Genomic DNA, 22,331 nt, shown 5'->3' with positions numbered 1-22,331 from the left:
TAAAAGTAATTTTCTTAAACGGTCTTCGAAAGTAATCTCGTTTAACTGCGTACGTATTACTTTCCTTATATCGGCCAGTCATTAAATTAATTTTCTAGTCCATAAGGAAAGATGACTCGGCGATATTAAAAAAAAAAGTCTGTGTAGAATATTAGTTTAGTCTAAGTTCTTTGTTATATAACAAGAGTGGAAAATGGTTTTCCAATTTGTACCACGCCTTTTACGAACGCGTTCTCTGTGGTTAGACACACGTCATTGGCGACTTTTCAATTCATTTAACGATCCTGACAATGGTTGAAATCATGTCGATACAGCATCAGATAAAAAAAAATAGATTAACAGAAAATAAATTATAAGGAATACAGGGAAAGCGACCGTGGCCTATTTTACCGTTCTATTCCGGCTCTCTTCTAGAGGGAAACTGCAAAGTATCTCACGAAATACAAAAGACTAGAATTAATTTAATATATATTGTTCCTTACATGGAAAATAATAAGTACGTTTATGGCTGTTTCATTGGTTATTGATCAGCGTAAACTGGTAGATGTTTAACGACGTTTTAAAGTTACTTACTGTTTGATCTCGGCAGCAGCAAGGACCCCCCTGAAATGTCGGTAAACTTCTACCAGACTACACGGCGGTACAACCCAGAAGTGGGCCATCTTCAGAGTCGCCGCCGTGAAAAACTTAAATTTTACTTAACGTTATTATAAAAAATTTTCTTCTGTCCTTTGCAAAGATGTGAATTGCCGAGACGTTAATAGAACCCCGTTTTAAACCTATCGTAAAACCAAATGTCAACGTAATAATCCTGTTATGTTAAGTCACGATAAAACTTAGATCCTTTTTGCAGATTAGTGAAGTTAATGCTAATCGTTTCGATAAGGACAGTCGACAGCAGTCCCCTCTCTGCCTTCTTTTGTTGGCTTCTTGTAGGGAATAATTGAACTAAATTATATTTCTATCATCTGTTCTTGCATAATGAAAAGTAAAAAGTAAATATCTAAGGGGTTTATTTCTTGCTGGCCTCCATAACGACGTCGAGTTATACCGTTCTTAATCAGTCGTTATTCGTCAGTGTTTTGTCTCAGTGTGCGGTCAGAATGTTCTGTGTGACGTAGTTAAAGCCAAATAATTATCAGTGTAAGTGATATTTTTGTTAAGAATAATATAATTTATTTACATAAATATTTCCTATTTTTAATGGGGACGGGTTGTGTTTTCTTGGAAGTAGGAACTGAATTAAAAAAATGTTATTTGACTGAGTTTTCACGGTGAAGAACCTTTGGGTTCCTTAAATAAAGTGGGAAATTCATCGGCAAGCCGAGTATAAAATCGACTTTTTAAAGAATTTCCTTCACCTTAGAGCGAGTGAGTGAGTGAATTCGGATGAATGTTTTTCTGAAGACGGCAATTTTTAGGTTGAAGCGCCGTGTAATCTGATAGAAGTTTTACCGACGTTTTAGAGCTGATGCTGCCTCTATCATGAGATATACAAAGGCAGGAAGCACCTCTGAAACGTCGGTAAAACTTCTACCAGACTACACGACGCAACAACCCAGAAGACATCCTCAAATCCTACGAGAGATGGCTTACCTGGTGATCAGACTTAATTCGCCAGTTTAATATAAGTAAGTATATTTTCTGTGATTTCAAGAAAGGTCAGTACCCTGGGTATCATTTTACACATTAATTTTTAGTAAATATGAATTATTGTTAATTAATATTAAATGACGAACAATTCGGGAGACGTCGTATTTAAACAAATTTATTTGTGTAAAATATGATTAGTCTGTCGTTTTATACAGATCGTATTACAACTAATGTTGATAACTTATGGTCATTTCGAAATATTTAAATTCTCGTTCATATATTTCTTTTGTTGTTTGTAGTAGTCATTGCAGTGATATTATTAACTTTTCCTGGGCTATCTTCCCGACTTACCGCGCTCCATTTTTAATTCTTGTCTAGTAAATTGTTTACAGCGACGGGTCCTCGTTTCTCTTATCTGACCTTGCAAATGTTTGGACTTAAAATAAGGTACTGCACTCACTCTGAATAAATCAAATGATAGCAAACGAATTATGAAATTGCTTGGGTGGGTGTATTCATTGACAGGGTAGACAAATTTATGTTTTTGTGCTTTGCACTCAGTGCAGAATGTGACCGGACTTTAAGCTGCCTTACCTAGTAACTAATTACGACTGCATTTTGTGAGAGATGTAGGCGTATACTAGAAGCTGTCCGGTAATTTTAAACTCAGTCCGTATTGGTTCACCACAACCTCTAATTTACACAAAGGTTAAATAAATATTTATTTAGACCTAGACGTAGATGGGAGGATAATGTCAGGCGGGATCTATGGGAGATAGGAGTTGAAGGAGACTGGATTTTGTTGGCCCAGGACAGGGTCCGGTGGAGGGCTTTGGTTAATTCGGTGATGAACCTTCGGGTTCCGTAAGCCATCTGGTTGGTTGGGTCCACTGTTTGGGAAGCCTGAGGGGAAGAGACCGCTGGGGAGACCTAGACGTAGATGGGAGGATAATCTCAGGCGGGATCTATGGGAGATAGGAGTTGAAGGAGACTGGATTTTGTTGGCCCAGGACAATGTCCGGTGGAGGGCTTTGGTTAATTCGGTGATGAACCTTCTGGTTGCATAAGCCATCTAGTTGGTTGGGTCCACTATTTGGGAAGCCTGAGGGGAAGAGACCGCTGGGGAGACCTAGACGTAGATGGGAGGATAATGTCAGGCGGGATCTATGGGAGATAGGAGTTGAAGGAGACTGGATTTTGTTGGTCCAGGACAGGGTCCGGTGGAGGGCTTTGGTTAATTCGGTGATGAACCTTCGGGTTCTGTAGGCCATCTGGTTGGTTGGGTCCTCCATTTGGGAAGCCTGAGGGGAAGAGACCGCTGGGGAGACCTAGACGTAGATGGGAGGATAATCTCAGGCGGGATCTATGGGAGATAGGAGTCGAAGGAGACTGGATTTTGTTGGCCCAGGACAGGGTCCGGTGGAGGGCTTTGGTTAATTCGGTGATGAACCTTCAGGTTCCCTAAGCCATCTAGTTGGTTGGGTCCACTATTTGGGAAGCCTGAGAGGAAGAGATCTCTGGGGAGACCTAGACGTAGATGGAAGGATAATGTCAGGCGGGATCTATGGGAGATAGGAGTTGAAGGAGACAGGGTCCGGTGGAGGGATTTGGTTTGTTCGGTGATGAACCTTCGGGTTCCCTAAGCCATCTAGTTGGTTGGGTCCACTATTTGGGAAGCCTGAGAGGAAGAGATCTCTGGGGAGACCTAGACGTAGATGGAAGGATAATGTCAGGCGGGATCTATGGGAGATAGGAGTTGAAGGAGACAGGGTCCGGTGGAGGGATTTGGTTTGTTCGGTGATGAACCTTCGGGTTCCCTAAGCCATCTAGTTGGTTGGGTCCACTATTTGGGAAGCGTGAGGGGAAGAAACCCCTCAGGAGACCTAGACGTAGATGGGAGGATAATGTCAGGCGGAATCTATGGGAGATAGGAGTCGAAGAAGACTGGATTTTGTTGGCCCAGGACAGGGTCCGGTGGAGGGCTTTGGTTAATTCGGTGATGAACCTTCGGGTTCAGTAAGCCATCTAGTTAGTTAGTTAGTAAAAATATCTCACGTAATAAATTAATCTTATTAACACGCACAAAGTAATTTGTCCATTGCTTATAAACTACTACGTCAGCAGTAACATTTATGACTAAGCAGTGTAATACCTCCACTGTTTTCTGTCGTTATTATCAATATATTTTGATATATTACTAACGGGGTCCTTTCTCGGGGTTAAAGCCGGCCAGGGCGTGATGCTGACCACTTACCCCCATCTAGTGCAGAGTTTAAGAATGAGTAGGAGCTATACGCCTCTCCCACCAAGCGCCTATATGATGTATAGTGGGAAAACTTTACTTTTTATAATAAATTAATGTCGGCTAGGCCTACGCGAAGATTGCATTCAACAACGGATTGGGAACCATCCTGAACTGTTTTGCTTCACAAAGGAAATTTTTATGTGTCAGCCAGCTCTGAATATGTATTAGTGGAATTTGTTTCTATCTGTACAGAATTTCAGGGTTTCTCCCCACTACAGGTTTAAACGCACTAAGAGTTTAGTTTGTTTTAAACACACACAAACATAATAAGGAGAGAATATTGTCCGTCCTTCAATATGATTACGTAGATAGAAAATTATTTCTCTGCTACAAGATTTGTATCAGGAATGTACGTCGAGGTCTAGCTTTATAAAATCATATTTGTACGTAGAATAACATAAAGACGTCTATTGATTTGTATTATTATTTAACACCTTCTTAAGATTTATTCTGTAATTACCAGCGAGTTTTCGAAAGCATTTTTTTGTGGACCAGACAGTCCGAGTTGTAAACCCCTGCCAGCTAGATTCTGGTTTCGAATCCCACTTGGGGCATATTTGAATTCTTCTGTGTTTTGTACTGTTCTGCGTAGATAGACGCCTTGCACCGGTCTGATCCCCCATCTAAGAAGCCATATCAAATGTCTAAACGGGTTTATAATTTTAGAAGAATTTTTGAATTTGAACAGGTCATACAGTCTGATACGTAACAGCAGAACGATTACGTTAACGACAATCTGTGAAACAAATAAATATTTTATTCTGTTTTTCAGAAGAAAAAAGTGGTCAAATTAAGGTGAGCAAATTAATTATTGAAAAGCGTGGATTTGGTATAAAATATGCACATATGTTCGGAGTCGAGAACTTAATATTTATAAGAACTGTTAATAAAATAAGGATCTAGGAAGCCAATTAGCTTATGTTTTAAACATTCTGTTGATTTCTTTCGTGAGGTCTAGCGTCAATTAGATCCGGCAACTGCCATGGACCTCAGGACAGCTGTGGACACGGCCCAATAAGTCTATTGATCTGCAGGGTAGAGGAAATGAGTATAATTGCATTTGCATTATTACTCGGTTACCTATGTAATTTGTCAGCCAATGACATGAACAGAAAGACACAATGGATGTATGAAGCTGTCCAATGCAAGGAAAAGGAACAAGGGTGTAATTTTGAGTATCGAGTTTCCTATTTGTTGGAAGCCACCATGAAGGATAGTAGGACTCTTTAATTTATTGTCAACGTGAATACCACCTGACCCAGGACTCCACACGAACAAAAGAAGAGGGGACAGAACAAAATGGCGTATGTTGGGCTTACGACAAGATACATACAAGTTTCTTCATTACTCTGAATTATAGGTTTCTCTTTCTTTCAACCTAAGTAAAAGCTGAATGTATTGAGGTTGGATGTAAATATTTTAACTGTTTTATTTTAGTCTTGTAACAAAGAAAAGTATTACAAATTCAGTAGGATTTGAGGTTCTCTTGTCGGCCGATAGAAATATGGCAGTTTGCTGGATTTCAGCGTCTCGTAGTTTGGTAGAAATGTACCGACGTTTCAGAGGTCCTTTCTGCGTCCTGATGATAGAGGCAGTAAGGACCTCTAAAACGTCGGTGAACTTCTACGGCGCTACAACCCAAAAGACGGTCATAATATTAAAATTTAAATTCGGCTTATGGACACTGGAATATGAAATATTAATAAGAGATTTTTAATTTATTGTTTTTATAAAACCTGGATTTATAATTCGATGCCCTTTCAGACGTTGTCTGTAGATTATTACTGTCGTTTATCATCTCTTCCGTGTGTGTTACGTAATCGTGCCCATTTCATCTTCATTGAGTTGGTCAGTCTAATAATGTCTACAGAAGGGGGCGAATTATGAAATTACTGTTTGTGTTATTTCTCCGTCTTAGACCAAAATACTTTTTGAAGCACCATCAGTGTGACAGACCAGTTTCAAGCTCTGTATATTTTGACCTTTGGGTTTTTAAATAGGATATCAGAAAGAATATAATATTCTGAGCAGAATAGTAATAAATATTTCTTTAATTTAATCTTCTCCCAACCTCTTCAGCCACATAATTTTTATTTGTTCCCAAAATATTTTAATTCTACCACAATTCGAAGGATTTACTGTCACTTATATTACGACTTTGCTGTATTTCATTCTGGCAACGAGACGCTGCTATCGATTTTGTATCGATGAGTGGGGAAAAGGTCGATACATGGGTCCAGGAAAATTGTGAATGGATCAAAAAGGGGAAATTAGGCGTGAAATTCAAAAAAATTTAGCCAATTTTATTTTACGTAATGAAATTTTAATACACACAAATAAAAGTTCCTCAAATTGTTACAAATAGGAAGTATATTTCAAAATATTCTTAAGAAAAATAAATTCCTGAACGCTGGCCTTGTAATCCTGGGGTCTCGGGTTCGATTCCCGGCGGTGCCCGAATTTATAACTTGTGTTGGGCAAGGCCGTGGTCTAGGCAACACGGAGTTTTCCTCCGTGGCATCCCAACAATTACTCCATTCACACTCAGAAGAAGGCAATGGCAAACCACTTCTGGATCATCTGCCAAGAACGTATATGAACAGGTCCCAGTCCGAGAAAAGGATGGAAGGATCCTGTTCATATGGACTTGTCGTCAGACAGAACACTAAATAAATAAATAAATAAATAAAATAACATTTACGTCTAAGGCATCATTTTTGAAATGAGACGGCATTACTGAACACGAATAGAGTTTGCACCTTTTCTATTTCGCTCATTGTCCTCCAGAATATCTTCAAGATAACCACTGAGCTCTTAAACTGGCCCACTGCACAACGGACAGTTTGAACGCTGTATCTTTCCCCCTCCCCCTCCCAGTCTTTATCACGTTATTACGATAATTACCGAACGATCGGCCGAACTCTTCCGATTATCGGTTGACAAATGCACATCGGAGAGCGATGTTGTGCTTGCATACGCGAGTGGAAAGTTTCTTTGTCTTACAAATTCGTTGTTTGTGGCCACAAAAGTTACTGTGTGTGTGGAAATATACGTATATTTTCGTGAGGTTTTATGCTGTGTGCTTTAGAAATGTCTTATGTGAAGTAATATCAGTGTAATATGAACGAGACTGAGAGGCCAGAGGTAAGTTGATTCTTTCCGATATGCCTGTATTACACTGTACTTTCGTTCGCCCATGAACGTGGCTACAGTTTGTACAATATTAAGAGAACGGGGCAGGTTTTGGTGACAAAGGAGAAGCCTATCTTTTTATTCTTTTGAAATATTAGCATTTTATTCTTATCTAGGTTACGTAAGAGGTAGCCTATACTTTCTTCTGAAAAGTTAAACGTACGAAAAACAGTCTCCAGATGAAGCCAATTTTTAAACCCACTATTGGTTTTATTTTAGTGTATTTTAGGTGTTCTGTACGGAAAACTTCTTATGGATTCGTCTACGTCTGTCTGTCCCGTCTTTCATTGTATTTATTTATTTATTTAGTGTTCTGTGAGACGACAGGTCCATATGAACAGGATCCTTCCATCCTTTTCTCGGACTGGGACCTGTTCATATACGTTCTTGGCAGATGATCCAGAAGTGGTTTGCCATTGCCTTCTTCTGTGTGTGAATGGAGTAATTGTTGGGATGCCACGGAGGAAAACTCCGTGTTGCCTAGACCACGGCCTTGCCCAACACAAGTTATAAATTCGGGCACCGCCGGGAATCGAACTATAATCTATATCAGATTTCTATAACAATTACCTTTGATTACATTGTTAGAACAAATGATCTCGGATAACATTTCTGCCTCTGAGTGTCTTAGACTTGCTTTGTTGCCTTGATTACGTCATCGCTCTGGGTGTGACGTAAAGAACATCTTTGGAGTCTTAGTTGAGGCCACTGTAAAGAAAACACGTTTCCAGTTTTATTAATTAATTAATTAATTTTTATATTATTTATTTAGGGAAACGATGATATAAGAGACCTACATATTATTTGGTTCTTACACAAAAATTTATGGAAACAAATTAGCAAAAGTTACATCGTCACAACGGGTCGTTGTAAGTACAGAGTGGATGGAACTGTGATTAACGATGCACATAAAATGAACGCGTAATGCGGCTGTAATAAGCCCTTCAATATGTTTCAACTCCGACATTAGCCAATGGGTTTCTATAATCGTTGATGTTGGGAGCTTTACTAAAAGGCATTACCGAATTTAATTTCGATTTTTACTGGTCAGATATTTATTTTAACTTGAAACTGAAACATAACATAGCTTTTTCGTAAATTTCTGTCTGTATAAAAAGTATTGATTTTGGTATTAAGAGAAGTAAATGAATTTATTGAATTAAAGAGAATCATTCTGTTTCAGTTTTTAATATTTAGTAGTTTAATACTTCAACATTTAAATTATTTTAATAAACCTTTTATACATTTTAATTTTGATAACATGATATTGAATCACCAATAAAACATCAGTGTCAAAGATTTAAAAATGGAGTATCTAACAGTTCGACTTGTTTTATAAGTGCTCCGACAAAAATTCTGAATTGTCATACAAATCAATTATTGAAAATTTTTGTCTTCTGAGGGGAAGGTCCCTGGAGTGTGGTGGATGCTGACGTTTAAGTGTAGCTTACTGCCAAGGAAATTTTTATTCAAATGACTCTTCAGAACCTGAAGACGGAGATAGAGTCCCATCTCCGAAACGTCGTTTTACGTTTTATATTTACTAGACGATGGATAATATCCAAGGAAATTTTTATTCAAATGACTCTTCAGAACCTGAAGACGGAGATAGAGTCCCATCTCCGAAACGTCGTTTTACGTTTTATATTTACTAGACGATGGATAATATCCAAGGAAATTTTTATTCAATTGACTCTTCACCATCGTCAAGAAGTTTTAGATTTGATGTAATAAAAACGTCGTGTAGACGGGCTGTCAACCTAACGTTATTAGGTAATTTGTGTTGGTAAATAGGGCTGTATGCAGATTGTCAGGTTCTCATGAAATGTTCTGCACAGCCATCCGGATTAAAAGAGTTATAATCCGGTATCATTCGTAACCTATTATATCACTAACATTTGCGTGCAATGAAAGTTAAAATAAATGGCCTTCCCGCTTTGTAATATATGTCCCTTACTAAAGTAGAAAAATACAATAACTAGATTCTTTTGAAGCCTTATATTTTCAAGATAGAGGGAAATTCAGGCTTGGTGCAGTGGTATCATTACTGTTACTATCAATTGTGGGGTTACTAAGGGCCCTATAAGAGTTTCAAGACAATATTATAGAGTTGGTAATTACATACAGGGCTACTGTACCAATGAAAGAAACCGCTAAGGCATGTCACGTGACCTGGAAATTCAGAGTAATTGTTTTACAAATTTGGTCTTCATTTTTGTATGCGTAAGAAATGTAACATTATGACGTAAAATACAGGCCTGCGTTACAAAAGTGGTGAAAATCAGGTTGGGGGTGGGGGGTGGGGGTGGGGGGGTGGAATTTAAATACTAATTTGTTATGCAACAGGGGAAGGTGAGGACTGATGCTGAAAGGGCTTGAATTATTTGTGTCCTTCGTACGACGTCAGTTCGATATTTTATTGTCAATGTTAGCAAGACTGCGTCATGTTTGGTTTTCTAATCACCAATTTGTGTTCGTCTAATAAAGCAATATGGACGATCGAAACAAATATGTTTACGCAGTTGTGTCAGAAAATGACAAATCCCTCGTTTAAGAGTCTGGCGGATGGGGCAGTGACTTTGATTGATGGACGGTAGGCAAAATTGTTGACGTCGTGTGTCAACACCACAGAACGTTACAAGAACAAAGAAGACTTGAGAAGGAATTTGACAACAGACCCGATTAAATAGGGGAGACCGGAGCTACTTGATCTTTTCGGACTGTATCTCGTACGTACTTCATTACGGGCATTAAGCTTATTATTATTATTATTATTATTATTATTATTATTATTATTATTATTATTATTATTATTATTATCCTTCAGCCAGGTGCGTCATCGCTGCAAATGACGTATGTAAATGTTTGGACGTATTTAGCGTAAACATTGTCTCCCTTGAGCGATCGTTCTCAACAAGGGAAAGGATCTAGCTTCGTTATCTGTTTTTTATATTCTTTAAAGTTTTACAATTATATTAGTGTTCCCCAGATGGATTATTTGTTTTTATTTATATTTCTTAATTTTTTGCTCTGTGTTAATATTGTTTCTATTTTGGGTTTGCCTGTACTTGGCTGCTATATTTAATACTGTACATGTATAAGTTTAGTTAATCCGTTTGTTTACTATTATCCATTATTATTTCACTATTATTGTATGTATTATCAGTGTTTGCCTGTTATTGGCTTCTTGCTGTTGGCAAACACGTAAATAAATTAATTGAATTGAATTGAATTATTATTATTATTATTATTATTCCATCCATTCACTACTTTATAGGGTATTTATTTCTATGTACCAGAGACAAATCTTGCCCCTGATGTACGTAGTGCAACAGCTATTTCTGAAATACATTTTGTTTTTAATATGTTTTAAATGTGTTATATATTTCGAACGATATATGAATATCCTAAAATGGCAGTTTTCTGAAATTCCCTGACGCTGTGTTCGCTCCGTGATGCTGGCCAAATATTTTCTGAGTGACTTGGAAACATTTCCAGTTACTCTTGTAATTATTGGGACTATTTTTGCTTTCAATTTTCACATTCGCTGTATTTCAGTGTGAAGGTCCTTGTATTATTATTATTATTATTAGCTCACCAATTTTGGATTTTCCTCTAATTTTGATGATTGGATTTGTAGTTATCTTACCAACAGACATTCCTTTGTACGTATATCGGGAGAGCTTTCATCAGGAGTGCCTCAAGGTTCTACCTTAGGCCCCTTACTTTTTAACATATTTATTAATGATATTTGCGACTCTCTTTCCAATTCGAGTTATCTGTTGTTTGGTGACGATATAAATATATATCGTAATATTAGAAACGTTTTTGATCGAAAGTTGTTGCAGAATGATATTCATGCTATGCAAAATTAGTGCCATAAAAATGGTATGAAGCTTAATTTAGGTAAAACTACGATTATATCTTTTACTCGTAAAACAAACAGCTTATATTTTAATTACAAATCATATAACAATTTGATATTGCGTTCTCAGTGTGTTAAAGATCTTGGTGTACTTTTGGACTGCGAGCTTTGTTTTTATCAGCGTATTGATTACATATGTTCACAAGCCCTTAGAATGCTAGGTTTGATTAGGTCTTGTTCGGTCTAAATTGGAGTATGGATCTGTTACTAGGAATTCCATTACTTCCACTGATTCTACCAAAATTTAAATAATTCAAAGGAAATATAAAACAAGGAAAATTTGTCCACAGTTTTATATATTACGCATTTATGATTCAGTACTGAGCAATTTGAATTTGAAAAGACTTTTTTGCTAAAACAACGACATCTCGATTCTTTATATTATTATTAATATTTTTAAGGATAAAATAAAATGTCATGTTGATATTCGTGGACCTGCAACAGAGATAATAGAATTTTCTACTTTGTACATGAGCAGTTCATTGAAAACATGCAGATTTATTTTACATTTTTAGCAAAATTAAGGTCTTGTTCGAGGTTACGTCCTCGATACCAGAAAATACTTCGATTGGCTGTATTTATTTCAATTTGTTTACATTTGTTAGTGTTTATTTATCACAAACCCCTGTTGACAAACTCTCCAGAGAATTTTTATTGTTGTTGTTGTTGTTGTTGTTACGTATCGGTGCCTAGAAGGCAGCCATCTTAAATTATAATATTTCAATCTCTAGCATTCTAACCTAAAAGTACGTAAACCTACGAAACAATGAATTTCTAACCATCTGCTGTTTCCATTACAGAATAAATGTATTCTTCATGCAATTGTGGTTGTAGATACCAGGACAAAATTGCCAGGGTTACCCTGAAACATCAGTGCATTGTTACGTAGATATGTCAACATTACATAAGAACTTACATGGGCGGAGTCTCGACGTCGAGTTGTAGAAGGCAACGAATGGGATAGCCGTGTTGTTTTTGTTACCAAGGCAACGGACGTATTTGGGCGTGGGGAACGTATCAGAAAGGTACCGCAAATGTCCGATGTTGTCAAAACGCTCGGTTGCTCTGTACAGAGGGAATTTCCATCTCACTCATTCCAATGCACTGAATTGCCACCTCCTCGTTTGCTCTGTGATTCTGCTCGCCTAAACGGAAGTGCGTACGAAAATGCGTGCGTCAGAGACGAGAAATGCGTGAGTAAAGAATTCCTCTACGCACGACAGGTGCGATGTGCGTTTGGTGGTTCCTGGAACGGCGTTGATTTCTCGATGAAACAAAGAGTTTGTTAATAAGACAATGGAGTGTCGTTTACTACATATGAATTTCTGAACAAAAGAATATCGCGTGTCTTCAGTTTTAAAACGCAATTGCGAAATTTGGTCTCGATTAAAAATACACGCTTTATCGATCCTTAGACACCAACAAAATTAAGACGAAATCCGATTAAAAAGAAATTAAGATGTGAAAATTGTGCGTTTTAGCATCCAGAAGATATGTTACTTAAATTTTTAAAAAAAAAAAAAATTCATGAAAATCCAACCAAGGAAAACAGTAGAATTAAAATCGAAATTATGATAAGAAAAATTTTGATTCGTAGATACGCTAATAGTGTGGCATAGATTAGACCGTAAGTTACTCACCACCAAACTCAAAATGACTGTAAAATCCTGCTTCATGTTTCTCCTAAACGTTGGTCTGTACTTACGAGTCCGTCACGGCGTCACGTTATGTAAATCCTGCGTCTTGTTAATGACGTAATGACGAATTGAACCGTATTTGTTTGTTTTAAAATAAGACCAATGCGTTTCGGGATATCTCTCTGCTGCCATCTTCACACGAAAATTCCAATCTGTAGATACCTTAAGTCAACTTACTGGAACCTGATAAGCTATTATAAGCAATCATTTGAATAAAAATTTCCTTGGGTATTATCCATCGTCTAGTAAATATAAAACGTAAAACGACGTTTCGGAGATGGGACTCTATCTCCGTCTTCAGGTTCTGAAGAGTCATTTGAATAAAAATTTTCTTGGATATTATCCATGGTCTAGTAAATATAAAACGTAAAACGACGTTTCGGAGATGGGACTCTATCTCCGTCTTCAGGTTCTGAAGAGTCATTTGAATAAAAATTTTCTTGGATATTATCCATGGTCTAGTAAATATAAAACGTAAAACGACGTTTCGGAGATGGGACTCTATCTCCGTCTTCAGGTTCTGAAGAGTCATTTGAATAAAAATTTTCTTGGATATTATCCATGGTCTAGTAAATATAAAACGTAAAACGACGTTTCGGAGATGGGACTCTATCTCCGTCTTCAGGTTCTGAAGAGTCATTTGAATAAAAATTTTCTTGGATATTATCCATGGTCTAGTAAATATAAAACGTAAAACGACGTTTCGGAGATGGGACTCTATCTCCGTCTTCAGGTTCTGAAGAGTCATTTGAATAAAAATTTTCTTGGATATTATCCATGGTCTAGTAAATATAAAACGTAAAACGACGTTTCGGAGATGGGACTCTATCTCCGTCTTCAGGTTCTAAAGAGTCATTAAAATAAAAATTTCCTTGGATATTATCCATCGTCTAGTAAATATAAAACGTAAAACGACGTTTCGGAGATGGGACCCTATCTCCGTCTTCAGGTTCTGAAGAGTCATTAAAATAAAAATTTCCTTGGATATTATCCATCGTCTAGTAAATATAAAACGTAAAACGACGTTTCGGAGATGGGACTCTATCTCCGTCTTCAGGTTCTGAAGAGTCAATTGAATAAAAATTTCCTTGGATATTATCCATCGTCTAGTAAATATAAAACGTAAAACGACGTTTCGGAGATGGGACTCTATCTCCGTCTTCAGGTTCTGAAGAGTCATTAAAATAAAAATTTCCTTGGATATTATCCATCGTCTAGTAAATATAAAACGTAAAACGACGTTTCGGAGATGGGACTCTATCTCCGTCTTCAGGTTCTGAAGAGTCATTAAAATAAAAATTTCCTTGGATATTATCCATCGTCTAGTAAATATAAAACGTAAAACGACGTTTCGGAGATGGGACTCTATCTCCGTCTTCAGGTTCTGAAGAGTCAATTGAATAAAAATTTCCTTGGATATTATCCATCGTCTAGTAAATATAAAACGTGAAACGACGTTTCGGAGATGGGACTCTATCTCCGTCTTCAGGTTCTGAAGAGTCATTAAAATAAAAATTTCCTTGGATATTATCCATCGTCTAGTAAATATAAAACGTAAAACGTTTTACGTTTTATATTTACTAGACGATGGATAATATCCAAGAAAAGTTTTATTCAATTGACTCTTCACCATCGTCAAGAAGTTTTAGATTTGATATATTATAAACAATAGTTGATAATAAGACATTTAATAAAACTGATTGTTCTTTTATCCGAAGGCTCTAGGGAGCTCCTTTTAAAACATAATACATTAAAACTAGTCGATGACACGTGATTTTAGGCCTGTTATCTATTTGTAGGTCTAGGCGCGTAAGGAAGGTGAGAACACCTTCTACTTTGGCTGCAAATATGACAGGCGCTTTGCTATTAATCACGCGAGATATCGATAGAAGTTATCGATGGTCTATTAAGAGAATAAACACGAGGTCTGACGATTAGGGCAAATCTGTGTGATGTCGTTGCCTACTTAAAGAAGCAAGCTCTTTGTTGTCTGGAGAAACGGCGTCATGCGTTGCCAATGAAGGGCAGAGTTTCGGAAATTCCTGCTTTTTAATATTTCAAATTTGTCCATGCTCTACATTTGTGACCTTGAAATATTCAGACTTTGGTAACGAGAAAGATACGCCTAATGTTAGCGATATTTTATATTCTCATGGAGGTAAATGTGAAGATGGCTGTCTTCTGGAAAGTTTACGGACGTTTCGAAGGCCTTGCTGCCTCCATCATTAGGGCGATGCTTTTGGTGGTAGTGAATATCATCTGTAAACTTTTGTCAGAATCCCAGAAGACAGCCATCTTTCTACCTAATATTGTTATGGTGTTTAGATCAAAAAGGGTGTGTTACGTGGGGATCGCGTACCACACATGCAACGATGGTAAAGTTATGCACAGTTATAAATTTAGATTATCAAGGGAAGATATCACTTGGTAGAAATAGTCGTAGAAGGGGTGGTTATATTAAAATGTATCTTAAAGAAATGCTGTTAGGATGTTGACCGAATTTAGTTGGTTGAGGACAGGGCTCATTGGCGGTCTCATTTGGTTACGGCGGTGAAAATTCTGGTTCTATTAAATTGTCTGTAATATCTTGAAGTGCTGTTGACTATTGGCTTGTTAACGAATCTACTTCATTCAGCGAGGAACCTTAGACTTTTTTGTAGTGTGTCTAGAATTTTCAACAAGAATTATTTCCTCAAAAATCAATCATAGGAACAAAATATATGAGTAGATGCATAGCATATCACGTTTTTCGTAATATATAAATTCCATAAGCAGGAAATTCCTGTCCATTTTGTGAACTTTTTAATAGGAAAGATCTTTATTAGGCTTATATATAGTAAAGTCTAGAGGCCTGTCGTCCTAAAATTATTTCTGTGTTTCTACATGTGACTGGTCAACATCCTTTCTTGTCCTGTTCTTTGTAATTTCAACTTCGACAGGGCCTCACTTTCAGATGTTATCATCCATTATCCTTAAAAGTGACGTAAAAAACCAAAAAGCTGTCAGTTGCGGGATCCCAGCTTCTAGGCCGTAACCCACACCACAGTACATCAGCATTTCTCACGAGATCAAGTACGTAATCATTGGGTTGATACGTTAACTTGTTTGGAAATTGCTGGTTAGCGAGTGCTGCACTCTGTTATTCGGAGAAAGAAATGCAAGTAGAAAGAACATTCACACGAACTTGATTCCGAAATTTTTGAAAGTTCAAATTCGTGAGTACAATTGTTTGTGCCGCGTTTATAGACACCAGGGATAAACAAACACTGGCACTTTCCCGCCACGTTATTACACCCCTCCTTTCCACACTTAAAAAAAATAATTCTACACCGAGTCCACTCATGATCTGTAGGTCTCAGATTATATAGGCTGATGTAATTATGAATAACCTTCAGCTAAGGCAACCACGTCGTGTATGGTTTAGGCCTATTTTAATGTGGTCCATTTGTCATGACCAGTGAAACACCGGTCATAGGACAGTAAGGAACTCATTTGCGGAATGTTTTAGTGTTCTGTCTGACGACAGGTCCATATGAACAGGATCCTTCCATCCTTTTCTCGGACTGGGACCTGTTCATATACGTTCTTGGCAGATGATCCAGAAGTGGTTTGCCATTGCCTTCTTCTGTGTGTGAATGGAGTAATTGTTGGGATGCCACGGAGGAAAACTCCGTGTTGCCTAGACCACGGCCTTGCCCAACACAAGTTATAAATTCGGGCACCGCCAGGAATCGAACCGAGACCCCAGGATTACAAGGCCAGCGTTCTAACCGCTAGACCACCTCATCTTATTATTATTTAGTGTTCTGTCTGACGACAGGTCCATATGAACAGGATCCTTCCATCCTTTTCTCGGACTGGGACCTGTTCATATACGTTCTTGGCAGATGATCCAGAAGTGGTTTGCCATTGCCTTCTTCTGTGTGTGAATGGAGTAATTGTTGGGATGCCACGGAGAAACCGGAGAAGAAGCCCCCGGAGGAAAACTCCGTGATGCCTAGACTACGGCCTTGCCCAACACAAGTTATAAATTCGGGCACCACCGGGAATCGAACCCCAGGATTACAAGGCCAGCGTTCTAACCGCTAGACCACCGTGGCAGTGAGTGGTTAGTACACTAATGTCCGTTCACTTTGGCTTCTCGGTCTTAGCCAGAGTCACAGTGCGTTACAACCGCCTGTCCATTTCTCCAATGAAGAATAAATGAACCATTTGTATTGCGTCGCTGTGAGGTCTCTTCAGAGACCTTGTCACGCCATGTCCCTCTTCAAATATCCATCACGTACCTACCACATTCACAAAATCTCAGGCTTTGTGTTCAGAGATCAAACTGATTTGAAATTTTGCATTCTCTTTAAACTTCAAAATGACTTCTTTATTTGTAGTCTTTAGATGTACGTAAGTGGCAGAGGACGCCTCAGTGTGGGGACATTTTTTAAAGTTCCTTTTGAGTAGCCTGATTCACTTTGAATTATTACTAGTCTCGGATAAATGTGGCGCCTTTAGAACACGAACGGTTGTTTAATACAACATGAACAGACGAACTGTCGAACACGTTACAGGAAGAAAGTCTTTATAGGCTATTTATTTTGGATTTGTGTCTAAGAATTGTCTTTCATGTCTGAAAGGATGGTTCTATTTGGTTGAACATTTGTTTTGTGGTTACCGCGTGTATAACTGTAAGCTATTGAGTGGAATCTTTCGTCTGCAGTATGTCAGCTCGGAGCGTAGTGGGCCGGGTTGCATAACCGGGCTCAGCTCCTTCTAAACCTGGGACTTCTAAGCTGTTTTCTGCACGACAAAGTCCCCAGAGCGGAGAGTAACACGGAATTTGATGATTAGACCAGTGACTATTAATCTTTTTGGCACACTGGAATTGAAATAAACAGCTAAAACTTATAAGGGTACACCAATTTTTAAGTAATGCCATTTATTGAAATTGATAAAAAATATTAAATAAATCTTAAGCACTTTGCCTCCTACAGATCAAACTGGATTTTGGTTAAAATTATTACAATTTTTCAATGTCACTTTTTCTCTTGTAACAAATCTGTTCATTTTTAAGGGCACTACTTGTAATAATTTTGTTCCGACTGGAAAATGTTTCCAGCGAAGGGTATTACACAATACGTGTAAAAATTGAGAGTCGTACACAATCGTGGATATTTGTTCTTCGTGTCAGAGTGCGTCAACAAACGATGTCCGTTGCGAATTCATTTGTGACAAAGAGTGGACTGAGGTACCTTCAATGCCGTTGTCAATAATTTCTGTTTCCAAGTTTCAAATATAAGATTACTTTATTATAACTACGCATTAAAATATACTAAATTGGGATAATAATGTGATTTTAACAATTCTTTGAATCTTTAATGTCACATATAATTTTATATAATTATTGGTAAGATAGTGCAATTACGTCATATTGTGAATATTATATCAATTATTTATTTTAATCCGTCGATATGTAAATCGATCAATCGATAAGGAACATGAATGATATTTTATTATCTTAATTATAAGAAATTTTAAATAAAATTATATTGTGATCAGACGGATTAAAATAAATAATTGATATAATTATTGGTCTATTCAAACCCTCGCTGGGTTAGACACATCTTCGTGGGATTTATGTTTTGCTGGGCGAAGACAGTAAAATCCAAAAGTAACTCTTTAGCTGCAATAATTGTTTGGAGTGTAGCTCATCTAGAAAATGAAGGGGCGTGATTTTGAATTCCACTGTCTCAAAAAAAAAAATAAAACTTTCAAGAATGTAATTAAGTCTTATATTTTATATTATGTTTTTATGCAACGATGTCTGTGGAAACTGTATCAACGTGGCTTAGAATGTCGAGTACAGAAATAAAAAAAGTGTTCTGAAAGGGAAGGAACCAACAGATGCGGGGTTTGAGTTCCTCTCGGCTACGAGTATGTAAATATCAGCTTTCTAGTATACTTCATCGATCTTTGCCCTGATAATGGAGGCACTAAACATCTCTGAAACATCGATAAACTTCTACGAAACTTCACGGCATATTATTCAGGAAGGCTGGAATGTTTAAAGTACGTACAGATACTTAATTTCGTGCTATTTATTTAAGAATGACACAGAAATAGACTCATAAGGTAGTATATTTGCGTCATATTGTAAATTAGGTTAATATTTTAATATTTTCCGTCAAATCACAATTTTTAATAAGATAATAAAATATAAAATATTTAAAATCATTTTGTTTTCTATATTACTCCATATTTATTAATATTTTCTTTAAATCATTGCTTTACAGACTAATACTGAATATCAGATGAACCACGCCATATATAAAAAACAATACCTTCATTCTAATATATAAGAGTAATTTGATAAGAACATCTTCAAAAAAACTGCATAACATTGTAAATGATTGTAATTCGAGTTTTAAATTTATCAATCTAATTTTATACCTGAGGACGGTTAAATATAACCGAAACATGTCGTAAGAGACGTTCCAATTTGTAAATCGATCATTCGATGCGGAACGTGAAATGATATTTTAAATATTTTATATTTTATTATCTTATTAAAAATTGTGATTTGACGGACAATATTAAAATATTAAAATATTAAATTGAAATAGACTCGTAAACTTGTAACATCTGAAATAGTCGATAGTAACTTTCCTTAGGATGTGGTGGATTGAAGCTACAAAGCCAATGAAGCGATCATACCTCGAAGACAGGCAACTTTCATGAGTAAATGTCATATTATTATTGCTACGTTCCCCAAGGAAAAGTACCTTCACTAATTTCGTCTGTCGTGTTACGTTGTTTCTATTCCGACATACAAAACCCCCCTTTCCAAAGTAAGTTGAACGCGGGAAAGGCACATCACGCTTAATACAGGACTAACTTGGTTAAAAAAAGCTGCAGTGAAGGTAACACACAGATTAGGAAGGTGAATGTGTAATATAGGCCTATGCAATGTTGAAATGTATAGCCAATTTCTCAACAACTGACCTGCACCCAAAAAAACATGAGGGGGAGAAGACTTTGGTAGAAAAATTATGACAAATAATTAGCCGACAATAAAAAATCGATGTCTTCAGCCATTTCGAACACAAAAGGAACAAAATCGGAAGCTATTGGTAGAAAATATGTTATTTTTAGGAAATGAAAATATTTTACAATTCTATTCATTTTTAGTTAAAATTCCATGTTTCAGGCAACAGATAAAACAAATTTTAATTTTTAGAAGGTTTTTTTTTCGTTTAAAGTGTTTGAAAACTTGTCAGTCCTAAAGCGTTTATAAAATTATCTAATCGATTCGACATTGCGTATTAATAAGTTGATTTAATTGCGTCATATTGTGAATTAAAATTTAATTATTCGTGTTTTTTTTTCCGTCTAATCACAATTGTATATAAATAAAATTATACATAAGATATTAAAATATCATTTCAATTTCTACCAAATATGTAAATGATATTTTAATATCTTATGTATAAATTTTATTTATATACAATTGTGATTAGACGGAAAAAAACACACGAATAATTGCGTATTAAATTCAACAAGGACCTTGTAGTAAAAGTATTTTGAAACGCGGCACGTATTGCTTTATACGTCACACAACGAGCCACTGAGAAATGTAAAACTTCTCTAGTAATAGTGATCGAACGGACAAAATGCAGCCAATCTACATTTAGTAGGTAAAGATTTGAGGTTCTCATGCACAAAAATGTCTTTATCCTGGGTTATAGAGCTGTGCAGTCTGTTGGAAGTTTACCTACGTTTCAGGGGTCCTCGCTGCCTCCATCATCACCCTGATGATGGAGGCAGCAAGGACCACCGAATCGTTGATAAACATCTATCTGCGATCACAGATATGGAACGTTGTTTAAATGTTTTAAAAGTTTCTACTAATACCAGCGTTATAATACGTATATTGGCAGGGTATTTTCTTTTGGGACGAAGATATAATGAGAATAATTTTAGGGAACTTTTTACATCAAAATATTTATAAAATGCCCGTGAGGTTTTGGCTTCTAGTCAGATGTTCTTGTGTAGCAAGAGATGAGGTTTAAATTGCCACGCTATCTCGCTACTGGTCCTACGCAGTGAGAAGACTTATTTGAAGAATAGAGAAAGGCCCGAGTGGAATCTCATGGACTGAGAGCGTTTATATCTTGCATATGACGCAAACACTGTTCAGATGTAAAATGGTGAGATCTGAGCTTACGTAGTTTGTGGTTTGTTTAACGAAGCTGTCAGCACATCAGAATATAACATAACATCGAATTATAGGATGATTAATGAATGAGTGTTTGAAAGGAAAGTGGTCGTGGCCTAATTTAAAGCACTGTCCTGGAATTTATCTGTAATGACAGAGGAAAGTCACGAGAAAACCCAGTAGGGATAATTGTCTCTTGGGAGAGATCTGAACCCAGGATCACCTGAATGCGAAGTAGGAGTGTTAACCATTCTGTCATACGAAAGGGGAGGGGAGTCTTATTAGTAACGTAACTTATAATTTAAACTTTATGAAATGTAATACATAGATTGTAATTGGATGATCCAGGTCACAATTTAATTTGCCCGGAAAAATTTAATGCAGACCTCATTTATAAAATGCCATAAAAATAAAGTGATTCCGGATATGATACATGAACATTATTCGAAGGACAAACTATCATTTCGTACATAAAATGTATAAAAGGTGTTAAAAGATGTGCGAGACCTGTAATTTTTAAGAATTTCATATCATCATGTCTACTTTACAGTCAGGAATCAACGAGACGCCAAGAAAAATTTGCTTAATGAGGTATTTAATTAATTTGTACGCTTCACAAAAATATTATTAGAGCGATCTGATCTAATAAAGGATGTTGGGATGGGTGGGGCTTGTAGGGCATGAGAACTAGATACAGATCTGTAGTCTGAATGGCGTAGGCCCCTCAGGAGACCTAGGGGCAAGTGGGAAGATAATATTAAAATGGATTTAATATAACATTACGCTAGGATGAGTGGATTCAGCTGGCTGAAGATAAGGTTCAATGAACACGACAATAAATTATCGGTTTCCTTAAAGAGATGGGGAATTGTTGAACAGCATGAGCGACTGTCAGCTTTTTAAGACGGATTCTTGAGATGATAAAGTTGCGTCATATTGTGATAAATATATATTTGTTTAAATCTTGTCAGTCTAATCACAATAAAATTCCTATTAAATATTAAAATATTACCATAATTAACATTTAAATATTTAAAATATATTAAATGATGTTCTCTATCGAAATATTCGATTTACATTAGATCATAAATTTTTACACGACATGTTTCAGTTCTAAATGAACCATCTTCAAGTGTATAAAATTATATAAACTTAAATATAATTTCTTAAATGCAACTTTTAGTCAGATGTTTATCAGATTTCAAACGATGTTTTCTTATAGATTTATTGTATTTTTTAATATCGTATTCGAAGTTGTTCTGTATGTACGTCGTACTTAACATGAGTTTGTGTGGGTGAACGTTTTGTTGTCGTTTTTGTATCAGCCTGTAAAGTAAATAATATAAAGAATAAATGAATATTAATGAATTAGAAATAGAAAATAAAATAATATATTGGTAAATTTAATTTTTG

General features: G+C 36.5%; 1 protein-coding gene across 6 annotated transcripts in view; it reads left to right on the top strand.

The window, feature by feature from the left end:
* Positions 1-1,501: 1,501 nt before the first annotated feature.
* The window catches only part of Dll (homeotic protein distal-less), a 204,664-nt gene continuing 183,834 nt past the window's right edge, over positions 1,502-22,331 (top strand). For 5 of the 6 annotated variants that reach the window (XM_087361099.1, XM_087361101.1, XM_087361102.1 and 2 more), the window contains exon 1: positions 6,838-7,042. The gene's annotated coding sequence lies outside the window, so the exon portion shown is untranslated. Of the gene's footprint in view, positions 1,632-6,837; positions 7,043-22,331 lie in introns of those variants that run through there. The other variant, XM_087361098.1, reaches the window with a different exon arrangement.

This window comes from Zootermopsis nevadensis, unplaced genomic scaffold (genome assembly GCF_977971745.1).
Source record: "Zootermopsis nevadensis isolate Lab colony 2312 unplaced genomic scaffold, Znev_1.0 Znev_ptg000050l, whole genome shotgun sequence".
Lineage (NCBI taxonomy): Eukaryota > Metazoa > Arthropoda > Insecta > Blattodea > Termopsidae > Zootermopsis > Zootermopsis nevadensis.
This window is presented reverse-complemented; position numbering and strand designations above follow the sequence as displayed.